The sequence below is a fragment of the Anser anser genome (assembly GCF_964211835.1).
Source record: "Anser anser genome assembly, chromosome: 1".
NCBI classification, from domain to species: Eukaryota; Metazoa; Chordata; class Aves; order Anseriformes; family Anatidae; genus Anser; species Anser anser.
The window spans coordinates 187,137,303-187,150,528 of record NC_139720.1 but is presented as its reverse complement, the minus strand read 5'-3'; the positions used below and the strand labels follow the sequence as shown (position 1 = coordinate 187,150,528).

The following is a 13,226-nucleotide window of genomic DNA, read 5'->3' as shown; positions in this document are numbered from 1 at the left end:
GCTCACCTTACTGAGCTGGCCGCTTCAGAAGGAATTCGGTCTTGATAAAGATCTGTCATCCTGACTGCGTGAAGCAGCCTTGTGTTAGCTCCTAACCAACTGTGAATATTCAGGGAATTAATATTGTTTCTAAATAAGACTTAAGCAGTTTGTGTCTATCTGAAGTGGTTCCAGTGGTCTGCATTCTATTTTAATTATCCAGAGCAGCCTTCAAATGCTCTGCGTATGTGGCTTCATCTCAGGAACATTATGAAGAGCTTGCCTGCTGTACCAGGAATTAACCACCAACCTTCTGACGTCCAATAAAGGCAGATGGCTGCTTGAAAGCAGCGCCACTTGCTGCTCCTGCGCCCCTGGACCACGCGTGGTGCACACCTGGAGAAGAAAGCGAGGGGTGCAGGTGGCTGTCCCCAGGAGGGAGCAGAGCAGAGGAGAGCAAAGAAGAGCAGAGCAGAGGAAAGCAGAGCACATCACAGCACATCAGAGCTCCCCGGGCTGCCGCTGCCGTGTCCCCCTTGTGCACCAGGTGGAGCTGCAACCTCACAAAGCCCAAACCACCGCTCGGCTGGGTGCAGGCAGCTCAGCCTCACAGCTCGGACCTCACAGCTTCCTCTCTGGAGGGGGTTTAAGTGTTCTGCTGGGTTTAATGTGATTTTTTTACATTGTTTTACCCTCTCCAACAAGGAAACTGCGGCTTCATACTCAACATCGTTATATCCAGATATTCTTAAAGGGAGGAAAAGGGAGCATAAATGGGCTCTCCTATATCCCCAAGAGCATTTTTATTGCAGAGCTCCAAGATCAATGACTTCGTATTTCTTAAAGATGAGAAATCTATTGTTTCCACCCAGGAAGACACCACACTTTTTTCCTGACATTTCAGATGCATTAACTTGCTTTCCTTAAAGCCGTGTTTGCCTACGAGCAATCTGCAAAGTAGTTCTTGCAGTGTGAGATTTGGGTTTCACACATTCCCCCATTTTTTCCTTCAGTTCACTTTCTGCTGCCATCACTCTTGCTCTTGTTCTTTATTTCTTTAGTATCTGCTGCCTCAACTACCTTATTCCCATCCTGTCGTCTCTCTGCTCACCCTTCATCTTCTGTTTCTTGCTCTCAGGCAGAAAGACCTGCCTTAGGGAAGTTGCAGGAGATGCCACACGCTCGACACCAGAGCGAATGGTCAGGTCCCACTGAAGCGTCCTCCATCTCTTTAGTAACATGGGAAAAGAGGCACTACAGGAGAACATAACTATCACAGCCAAGAAACATCAATGCAGGTGTATGAACTGTCACAGGTAGTGGAATGAGTAAATTGTACCATTTGAATCAACACCCAAGTGTTGCCCTGTGTCACAAGGGCTGACTGCGAAACATGCTGGAAGTAAATGTTCAGTACACTTCATTTTGTGGAACTGCCGCAGTAAGTACTGTGCAAAAGGAAGCCAAAATTTCTGATCATTTTTTAAAATGATTTTTTGAAACTAATTGTAAAGGATAAGCAGCAGCACTTGTATAGGTTTAGAAGCAAAAAAAAAAAACTCCTGACAGGTGGCTACGAGCCTGTTCCTGAACAGATCATTCTTTTAAAAGAGAATTTATATATATATATATATATATACACGTATATATATATATATATATATATATATAAAGGAGACAATCCTCACCTCCACTAATTCCTCCCACTTTTGCCTGTGCCGTGGGACCAAAGTCCTTACTGACTTTACCTGGACATCAAATTGCAAAGTGACCTGTCTTGATTCTCCCCGTTTCTCTTCAAGAGGAAGGAGTGGTAGCTCTGTTTCATCTGGTCATGGGCACTTCAGTCCAGCTCTGGAGGGGGGACAAAATGTTATTTTCCCCTCCTGCATCACCTGCCCCAGTGAAGGCACACGATGGTCCTGTAAGAGAGTAGTGCCAGTTCCAAAATCTTCTTCCCTGCTTCTAAAAGCTGAAGCATACCACACATGAAGTTGGAAGAGAAGCCTCCAATGCTCTTTTTGTTGCCTCTCTGATGCTCTGAGCTTACCTGCCAGCATGCAGTTAAAGCTATCTTAAGAGTATTAAAGAATAAATATTGAGTCCATCACATTACATGCAAAACTAAAAGCTCAAGCATGTTGTGGAAAGACATACTGAGCAGTGTTTCAGGACTGGGGCTTCTCTTTTATTATTATTTAAATGAGAGAATAACCTGTATGAGAGAATAAACAGGACACCCAGCCCTGAGGAATGATAAACTGCTGTACCACTGTCTCTCTTCTGCAAGTCCCTTACCTTCCACTAACAGAAGCAAAAGATTTAACCCAAACTCAGTTACGGAAAACTCTGAAGTTTGCTTTAATAAATTTACCTGACTAACAGAAAATTCTTTCTGTTGCTAACCAGCACTGTTAAATCCGGTGACGTTTACCGCGGGCAGACTGCAGGGGGCCATGCAGGCACATTTTGGATGCAAGGGGCCGTACAGCTCTGTAGCCCTGGAATTACCACGTGCTCTTGTGCATCTCGACCACAACAGGTGAGAATGAGATTCCCCGGATATTGATGCATTTTTTTTCCCTCGAATCTATCAGTAGATTTCAATTTTGCAAAATACTCCAAAATACATATCCTGCAAGGTTAAAGACTTACGCATTACTAAAATAATCCCATTTCACAAATAATGCTGCGTTCCTGTGCAATTCCATCGTCTGTTAGCTCTGCTTCCCAGCAAAAGTCCTCCAACAGCCACTCACTTTCTTGTTATAGTCTTCGCTGCAGTCTTGACAAATAGCTGTTTCCATGGAGATGATAAATGAATATCATCCATGTTGCAATGAGCTTCTGATTTCATCTTGAACCATTAGCTTTCAAACCACAGCTTATTCATTATTCATTTGCAGTAAGGAAATGGCCGAAGCCCAGAGCGTTACAGCCGATGAGGATCTGTGCATGCAGTCCAGAAGGAAGTGCATTTGCTATCATACAAAATGAACAAAACTCCCTGGGAGTAAAATAACAATTCTGAAAGCTGTCCTGAAGGCCTGCAGAAATTTTCCCCTCAATTAATAGCATGCATACAGAAAGTGTGTGAATTAACATGCTTTTTAAAGATTCAGGCAGGCAAGGGAAAAAGCAGTAGGTGACACCTTTTTTTCTTTTTTTTGACACCACAAGAAGAACACTAAATGCTTTTCAAAAACTCAGGAACAGGCACAAACACATCATTAAGATTTCGACCTGCACAGCTTAGTAAGAACTTGTGCATTTTTGTGCTTTCTGACAGTTCTCGAGCATGAACCCAGGCGCTGACTCTCCTTAAGAAAATGCCTTTCTTTTATCAGCCTGACACGTGACTACCATCTTTGGTGGTTTGGAGGAAATCTAAGAGACAGGAAAATACTCTGTCTTCCCCTAACCAAAAATCTTTGCAGTTCTTGTGGTTATTTTTACAAAAAGGAATTTGAAGCTCATAAGCTTTCCACTCTGTAAGAATAAATGTCTCTGTTTGTCTGTTCAGCTTGGAGGAATATTTATTCTTCTAAATGGAAATAAATTAAAGGCAGTGCGGCTTTAAGATAGCCTATTACACTACCATACAGGATCAGTGCATTCCAGCATCTGCAGACATTTTATTTTAAGCCTTAAGACCTGCGCTAGAAAGAAAAAAATGCACTATTGTTGCTGCAATTAGCAACTTCTCCAAGAAATTTTCGATCTTCTGCCTTGAGCATATAAGGGCTTCAAATTCCTGGTAATGCAAAGAACAGAGAATATACTTTCTTAAAGGCTGGCACAAGGCTGGCCCCCTCGGAAGGAAGGAATCTGTGACCGGTGCTGGGAAGACGCAGCAGACGCACATGCGCTGCAGCACCATCACCTCATTTTACTGTCTGCTCATTACCTGCCACTGCTGGTATCTGCATCCAAATTTAATAGAATGAAGGTAGGCAGGAATTTTCTCCCTGCTTTTGATTCTGAAGGTGTTTATATGCACATGACCTGAACTACGCCTGTCTGGATGAAAGTTACTCTGCATCTGACCCAGGGAGACGGAACAGGACACGTGAAAGTGGGACGTCCTTCACACTTGCCCTGGTTAATAACATCCGTGCTCCTACTGCCTGAGCACTGGAGTTGTCCTGGGAAAAGCATGTCAATTAGGGTAAGTTATAACCAATTACATGTCTCATCATTTGAATTACTGTCCATTAAGAAGTGACCTGAGTTTATAGAACCCATTTCATTCCCATAATAGACTTAATACCAGGGTGACAAGAGGCCAAAGGGTAACAAGAAATGATGAACAGAGATGGCTGTTACATGGAAAGCAGACAATGAGCAAGCAGCTCATTTTCTCCACTAAAGCTACATGCCAATTTCATACTAGTATTTCACCTACTTCCTCAGATCATAATGCAGAGGCAGTGACTCCATGCTCCGCTGCACCAACAGCCATCTCCTTGAAGTCTCTTCGTATCTCACAGATGAGGCTTTATCCAAGCATAACACAGGGAGGAGATGAAGTAAGCAATAAAGGCCAACTCTTATTCATGTCAAGAAACACGCAGACAGTCTACACAAAGCTCTTCCCATGCAGGTTGCCACACACAGAGCAGCACTTCTATTAAATGATCTTTTCTGCAGGAACACCAACTCATCAGGGTCTTGTTGCTGCTGCAGATGGGGATGAGGAAGAGGAGGAAATGACCGCACAACTTTTGCAGCCTCTGAGGATTTGATCCACAACTTTTAATTTGGGGAGTTTTTCCACCCTAAACTCAAAATAGAAGCTGCAATTCAATCTGCCCATTACTGTAATTCACAGCAGTTAAGGTCTGGAACTGCCTCAGGTTTGAGGTGAGACATCTGGGACATGGGCTGTGAGAAAATGGATTTCTCTCAGACCTGACTCTTCTCTCATTTGGCAGGAAATGTGAAACGTTCTCTCTTCATCACGCTCTTCATTTGTCTCTGAGCACAATCCATAATGACCACTACAGCATGTTCTCATTCACAAGCACAAATCGTAACTTTCCTAGGAAATAAAAGCAACAGGCAAACAGACAAAGCCATGGAAAGCTTTCACAACAGCACAGTCAGGATTCCAGCACTGAGCTAGATGACCAATGGAGCGAAGCATACATTTTTTTTCCCTTGATAAGGAAAAACAAGAAATCCCAGGATGGAACGAGGTGTTCCAGATACAGCGTCACTGTGCGCTCCTTTGTAACACCCATGGATAAGAACACAAAAGGCGTATTTTTAGTGACCATGCTTACTGGAGATAAAATGACCACTGAATATCAACCCACTGTAGAGCACACTGTATCTTTTGAAAGATGGTGTGATGTTATTGTTGTGTTTGCAAATCCTTGTTTAACCTTAACTTCTCCTTGTTTGCTCTCTCATGTACTTTCATGAACTTGTCACTGTGCGTCTGCCTCCTACAGCCCTTACATTTTCCAACTAGATATGGAGAATTAATTCCTTATGCAGACAGCACAAGACAATCTGAACCACTAAGAAGTGAGCAAACATGGTCCATCAGCAGTAAAGTCACTGGGGCCACCCTGCTTCACCTGGTGCAGAAGCAAGCCTTACAGTCTGACAACTTATTCCGGTACTATTTTCAATCAGATGCTGCCATGCACAATATACTTGACCCTTTGAACTCTACAGCTCCTGACTTTTTTTTCTTAATTACTATTTTTTAAACACAATCCTATATTTAAAACTTTCGAGTACCTTACAGCATCAAAACATCTGCAAGTTCAGATAACATCCATAGGAAAACACGAAACTAGACATTTGTCTAATTTACCATTTTTGAGATGACTGCGAAGTTTGAAAATCACAGTCCTAAAAGTCCAAGATCAGAAACTGAGATGCAGGAAGGGCTAATTAGTAGCCATAATTGATTAATTAATGTACCAAGTCCTAACAGGGAATAAAGGTTCATCGCCCTCTACAATTTAGAACACATAGATTTAACCCTTAGGCCTAGGAACTCGCTGTTCTAGGTCCTATTCCAAGCTCGATTCCAGTCTGACCTTCCAAAAGCCACGAGGTGATTTGCTCCAGTTTATTCAGTGTGTTACAGCACAGACGTATTTTTCCATACATCACAAAGTGTCCTGATTTTGGAGAGTATTCCATAAAAAGCATAATGCAGAGAAGGAAGTTAATTTTTTCCTTGAGCACTAAGGAAGAAACTAAATCTTCTGCTTGAAACCTGGAATAAGATATAAAGGGTTTATCAACGGAAACTATTTGGCCTTTGTTCAATGACATGGTATTAAAGCAAGAGCACATGATCTTTAAGAAACTTTATGCTATTATCCCTTCTCCTATTAAAAAGTAACTGAATTTCACAGAGCACAATTTACTTTTTTATGCTGTGCAATACTGTGGTATTAAGGCAGAAAACAGTATTTCAAGCACAGAAAATTTAATTTGCTTGAGTTAAATTACCCTACGCAGGGAGAATTTTCCCCCCTCACCAGCCAAGCACAGTCGATGGTGTGCAGTGAGCCTCCACGGGATGTGGCTGTGGCACACAGAACAGCACAGGTCACCTGTGTCACACCCGCAGGGCGTCACCCTGCCGCAGTTGGCAGTCAAACTCTGTGCGGTGTTACCAAACCTAATGGTCATTGCAACTGAAGCTTATGGACCTTACCACTTGGTAGAAAAAGTGGGAAAGGCTCAACTATGTCTTTGTTAAGAGCCTCAACAACCTATAAAAAAACAGGAGAGAGATGCTGAAAGCAGGACCTGCTGATTTGCAGAGCCACACTGCAGCATTTCTTCTCCGGCATTTCTATCTAGTGATTACAGCAACACGCCTTACTTGTCTTTCTGCTTTCTTTCCTCATTTGAGTACCTAGGATGGTTCCCCACCACCTGCTGGCAGGGATCTCTCACCTGGAAATTGCAGAGAAGCTGACAACAGGATGGGAAGGCTGGGGCTACCTAAGGCACTGTTAGCTCTGAAGCCATGGAGAGCCGGTGGAAAGAAACCTGAGTGCATGGCATGTCCACGAGTGCAATCTCAAGCCCTCACTCACACACTCCGTATTCATCAGGTGTAGCTGGGGTCGTGCACACAGCTTGTGAAGACAGCTTTTTGCCAGCTTTGAAGCCCAGCTACAAGGCAGCTTCAGCGCTGAACAGCTCACCGTGCATCCCCAGAACACACACGTAACCTCCGCAGTTCCCAACCTGCTCGATTGTGAATCACAACCAGAACGTGTAAAACACTGAGGTGGCAGGACTGAAAGTCAGATCCTCTACAATTTTCAATTACCACTACCCTTCTCAAAGAAACTGTTTTTGTTTCGTGGTACTTCTTTTTCCTAATGTCGTCTTTTCAGCAGAAAAGAGAATTTATGCAATGCGTGGAGCTGGCTGTGCTACGTATAGATTAGTTATCTTCCACACGATCACCTTTGATGATTATCATGTTGAGACCCTAAACCACCTGACATTTTTCACACTAGTGTCAGTCCCAGAAAACAGCAGGGAAAGCTTCAGCAGCAGCTGTTCAGCTGCTTCTAACCGGCTTTGATAAACGACTCACAAGCGTGCTATAAGGTTGCTGTAGCCCTTCCATCCTCTGGAGCAGGGACTGCTACGTTACACAGGAAAACTTCATTTCTCTACCTTTGAAGACTCCATTTTGCTCAATTTTTAAGCTGCACGTGCATTATTCAAATGCATACCCTGCAGAAGTGTATCAAAACTGGACAACCTTTTCTAACACTCTACCTCCCTAGGGCAATTCCAGCCACCAGAAAGCACAAAGCAGCGTTAGCTACGACGACGTGCCCCTCCCAGCTCTATGGCACAAGAATCTGAAAAGCCCAATTTCTGCACGTGCAATTGCTGCTGCAGCCACCAGATGCTACTGCGGCATCACAACTGGGAGCTGGAGGCTGTGGCTGCCGTGCTCCTAACGGTGCCCTACTGGGGAATGGGCATTATATGGAGTCTTTAATTACACGCTCATACACTACCTCATCCCCTGAGCAGGTGTCCTTTGGAAGAGGATAATGAAGAAAGCTATTATCTGTAGGATCCTTCTGCGTTCGCTGGGAAAGTCAGTAGATATGTATTGAATGAAAGGAGACTGCAGGGAAAGAAGATGGTGTCACAGCAAAGCCTGGTGAACACAGTGAAGCTATGCTATCGCGGAGACTGTTAAAAGGGGCTGCCTAGCTGGGAGCCAGGACACAGACCCACTGTTCTGCCTATTCACAATCAAAGGATATTTGAAATGCTGTACTTCACCTTTCAGTGGTTCAATTCCCTCTGCAAAATGGGATAACACCTGCCAACATCACTGCAGTACCTTTGTGAGTATTAATCAAATACTGGCTCCAACACGTTAGCGCATTCACATATAACTATTAATAGCATTAAGACCTGGCATCACACATATAGTGGTGGAAAAATGTCTATTTAATACAAAGTCATTCAGGTAGGTTTTTTTTTGTTTGTTTGTTTTTAAGTAAAAGCTCAGTATGTACGCGTACACACAAACACACCCCTGAAAAAGGATGCTTATCCAACATGCTCTAAGGACCCTTGACAGTATTTAATCTTTAAAATACAGTAGTACAACTTAAATTCTCTTCTCTTTCCAGGCACGGTGGAAGGAAAATTTAGAAACCACGGTTCCAGATAGGTCCTCCATAGCATGTCTCTAGGACAGCCAGAACACCCCAATCATTTCTTGCTCATTTCCTGCAGCAAAACTCTAGTTCTGGTTGCCCAGCATGGGGGAAACAGTGGTGAAGTTCTGACATCAGGTGTATCACAGATGGCAAGATGACAACAGCTACGCTGGGACACAGAGAAGAGGAATGGGTGATGGAGCCCACAGTGACTCATTCAAACAAGCATTCAAACTACACTGGAAGCCTACATTTAATGCTTAACCATTCAGCCATCTGCAGTCCAGTCGCCCCCATCATGCTGTAGCTTCAGTCAATTTTTGCATCACCTCCTTTCTTATTTGCTACAAAAAAAAAAAAAAAACACACAAATACTGGTCTGCCAGCCTGAAGGTTTAAATCATGCAAAGAAGGGACAACTAGAACCAGTAAAACTCCTTCTCCCTCCGTGATAAGACCCACTTTTGTACAACAGCCACTGCCTACACACACTAGAGCTCAGCACAAAACAGCTCCTGTCCTGGAGGCTGTTCTCTGCAGCCGCAGAGTAGGAAGGAGGAGAAGAGACATGGGGCAGAATTAATAGCTTAACTTATTCGAAGCAATGTCATCTCCAAATTGAAGGTAATCATACCACAAGGAAGAGAAATTATGTCTTTTTCCTTTTACTGTTTGCCTTAGGATTGCGATGTACTGATAAGCAATCAGGCTCGACCACTTGAGCTCAACATGCAGAATCTACAGTCTCTGAATTCATTTCCTTTATATATAGTTCCTTCATCAAAAGTAAGTCCTTACTTCTCCCTCTCTGCCATACCTGATTCCCAGCTCCTTTCCAGCACCACAGCCAGCTCACAAGCCCGAAGCAGATGTGCTGTCCTACCACCTTCCATCAACCGCCTCACACTGTCAGAGCTCCAGCCTTCCCTGCAGGCATTTAAATGGATGGCGTGCAGATCCCTCTCCTCTCATCTTCCTTCTTTTCCTCTATCAGAGGAAATAGGAGCCTGTGACAAAGGCCAGGTTTCTTCCTCCTCTCTTCCCTATGCATTGCCAGTTCATCCTGCACCGCAGAGCATTCAGACAGCTGCACAAAGGGATGCTGCTGAAATGGCAGAGCTAACCTAAGCAAGCAGCGGGCAGTGAAGTCTGTGCAACTGCCTGGGGCAGGGGGGCAGGAGGCACAGAATGAGGATGGGGTGAAGGACAGGAGCAAGGGGGTCAAGGAGAGAGGTAGAAAGGGATAAAGGCTGAAAGAGCGCTGTTCAAAATCTGAAAAGGCTTCTTAATGCCAAGATCTTTCTGGGTGAGGACTTCGGTTCTGGTAGCTTTTCCCAGTGATTGCTCATACGGATCTTAGTGTCAGAAGTGGTTTATGAGCTTGTGGTTAACAAAGAAGGAAAGGGCTTCTCCTCTTATTATTTTGAAGGTTACCGTGATTTCAGATTTATTTATTTTTTTTAAACGGCGCGATAGTTACATTCCACTTTCTTAACTAAGTTTTGCAGGCTATTTTTGTGCTGTAAGCCACAATAAGGTTACAGGCACAAAGGAAGGTGGATAAAAGATTATCAGGTGTTCGGTTGTGTCTGAGAGAGAAGAGCAACTAAATACACCTTAATATTGCCCCTTTATTAACACAGCTATGCACACCATAAGTTGAGCAACTCCATAATTCTACTGATCCATGATTTACTGAAAGTTTACATAAAACAAATAATGTTTCTTGTTTTATAAAGCCCGAAACTGGACTAGATTTTTTCAGTGGCTTTAAGCCCTTTGAACACTTCGCACCATGGTATGGCATCAACTCCAACACTACATAAGCATGGCCAGAACACTCGTCCTCGTTAGTTCCCACCAATTCCAAATTTTCAAGATCACAAAGACAGGCCATTGAACCAAGCCACCAGAAAGAGTCACGGCAGGAAGCAAAACCAGGGTAAACCGAAACAAAGCACTGTAACAGAGCACATGACACAGTGGTAGAACTTGATCTTTTAGTTTTGTAGTAAAATAGGTGCAACTACCTCGAAAAAGGAGAGTCTAAAGAAGCAAATTATAAATGCTTGCTCTTTTATTTGATGCTGATGCAGTCAATGCTTTAAGTCCCGTCAAATGAGCTAGAAAGTGACCTCTAGGGCAGAAGCAATTTCTGCGGAGCACCATGGGCTCTGTCACACTATTTCTCAGACAAGTGCTAGATGGCTGCTCTGGAAACGTGGTAAGAACAGGGAAGTTGCCAACTGAGCGCAGGAGTCTCATGTGAGTAACACTGATTGCAAAGGGCAGGAGAGGCCATCTGAAATACTCCTTTCCCTCCACAGGAACTAGAAACCAACCAGTGGGAAACAGGAGCTACCTTCATCTACTCCATGCAGCTGCTCCTTGGAAGACATGGAGAAATCAGTACTAGTACCATGTAAAGAGGAGTGTATTTGTCAGGACCTGTGTGGGAACCGTTCAGTGTGATAAGCCCCCAGACTGAAGGGATAAACATACGTGTCACTTGCTGTGTGCTGACAGAGAAACCTCCATGGATCTTCCCATATATGAGTTTCTTCACTGCACAAAGAGAGATGAGAATCAGATTTTTAGTTCGGTTTACCTTCCCACAAACAAGTCCCCACATAGTAAAGGAATGAAAAGTTAGTTTTTGTAGTGATGGACAGACAGATCATCTTTGGAAATGACGGGGGCAGTTGCTAGCTAAGTAACCTTCCACAATCCAGGGACTGCATTTTTGAGAAGTTTATCTTCAAGGGGTAATTACTTACAGCAGGACACCACCTGTCTGAAAAGCAATGCTTTAATAACAAGTGCCCTCATTTCTATCCGACTCCACTCTTGGATCCTCCTCCACATCAGAAACCAGAAAGATTAATTCCCAGGCATCTTCTACTTCTATTGAAACCCAGTCCTATAAATGAAAACCACTTAATCCTCTCTGAGGTCTTGATCTTCTAACAACAGCGTCTCCATTTTCCCTGTACTGCTGGGTTAGAAAACAAGCCTCCAAACCTCCTTATCCACATGTGGTTACTACTGTTTCGCAGAGTGCAGCAGCTGGAGGCTTCTGAAGAGAAGCACAAATGCTGCACTGTCCCCTACAGCTTATAGGAATGGCTTCCAGTTCTCAAATTGTGTATGTGCCTCAATACTTTTCAGTCTGGCTCCGCATTCATCATCAAATCCCAAGTGACAGAAAATCTTTCCCGAAGAGAGGGGTTGCAGGAACAATAGTTTTGTTTCTTGTGAAGAGTTTGCTCCTTTTAAAAAGTAATACAAGTGGTGAGAAAAGAGATTATTCTAAGTCAAACTTAGTCTAAGCTTCATCACCTAATATGAAATCCTTCTCAAATTCCCAGAACAGTTCAGTTGGAGCATTTTAAACTAGCTTCAAGCAATGCCAGAAGGAATTTCACTTCTTTGTGAGCTTCTCCCATCACACTGATAGCAATCATGTTGTAACCATAGAAAACCTCTGAGAAGTAGCACTCGGCTGGCCTAAAAACCAGCAATGCTGATTGTGATGGCATTTGACTGCCATTTTCTATTCACAAACCCTTTATGCTGTTGCAGTGCATGCTGTTATGCAAGGTAATTTTCCAGTTATAATGAGGTTTAAAATAGCTCGAGAGACAATCTAGAACGAAATAGAGCACATGCGGTAGGTATTTCTTTTCTTTTCCAGATTCATTACCAGCAAGGCTTCCAGCTACTTCTTGATGCACTGATAGAGGCGTGACATTATTTCCACACAATTAAGCGTAAGATTTAGATCTTAAAAGATCGATTCTGAATGTCAACTTAGTGCTGTTTTAATTCCTGTACGTTCATTCTTTTGCTTCAAAAGAATTCCCTTCCTTCTTTCTTTCTCTGAAATGTGATACCACAGTACAGGGAGAAGCAACTGCTAGGAAACAGCGGCACAAAGCATCGTGATGTCTGTGCTGCAGCCAGCAGGGGCATGCCCGCACCTCTGCAAACAGTCACTTTGGGGAAGGTGGAACAGCCCATCCTGACTCTCGTGAGGCTGCAGATAAACCGCTTCCAGGATCAGTCTGTTAACTTGAAACTAGCGTGGAAGTCTCGACTGTGTGATAGCAGCACAAAGACCCAGACTCTCAAATGCGTGTCACGATTATTATTTTCCAAAATGGACCCTTCAGAAGAAACAAGAGCAAAATGGAAACCACGACCCGAATTTTAATTTTCATGCTACAATAAAACTGTGGGTAAGGGTGGGGACAGCTGCATCTGGCTGGATTTTGCTGATCGTGAAAAGTTGCCCCCCCGCCAACTGCAGTACTGTTAATAAAACAAGATACAGATACAGAGGACAAAAACAACAGAGCTACACATAATTATCTACATGGAAAGTGAAAAATTGAAAATGCCTAGACTTGCTGATTTTAGTCTCCCGGACTACTACAGTGTGTCTGAAAGGGGCAGGGAGCACCTGCTGCGTGGCGGTAGCTGTGTGTGAGCCACCAGTGCAGCAGAACACAGCCAAAGCACAATGACTGCTTGCACTTGAAGTAACCATGCATGAGCTTTGCTGCG

General features: G+C 43.6%; 1 protein-coding gene across 7 annotated transcripts in view; it reads right to left on the bottom strand.

Moving 5' to 3' along the window:
• DCLK1 (doublecortin like kinase 1) overlaps positions 1 to 13,226 on the bottom strand; it is a 244,256-nt gene that overhangs the window by 137,406 nt on the left and 93,624 nt on the right. The window contains exon 1 of one of the 7 annotated variants that reach the window (XM_083849319.1): positions 4,385 to 6,469. The exons of the other annotated variants lie outside the window; for them this stretch is intronic. The gene's annotated coding sequence lies outside the window, so the exon portion shown is untranslated. Of the gene's footprint in view, positions 1 to 4,384; positions 6,470 to 13,226 lie in introns of those variants that run through there. 7 annotated transcript variants of the gene reach the window in all.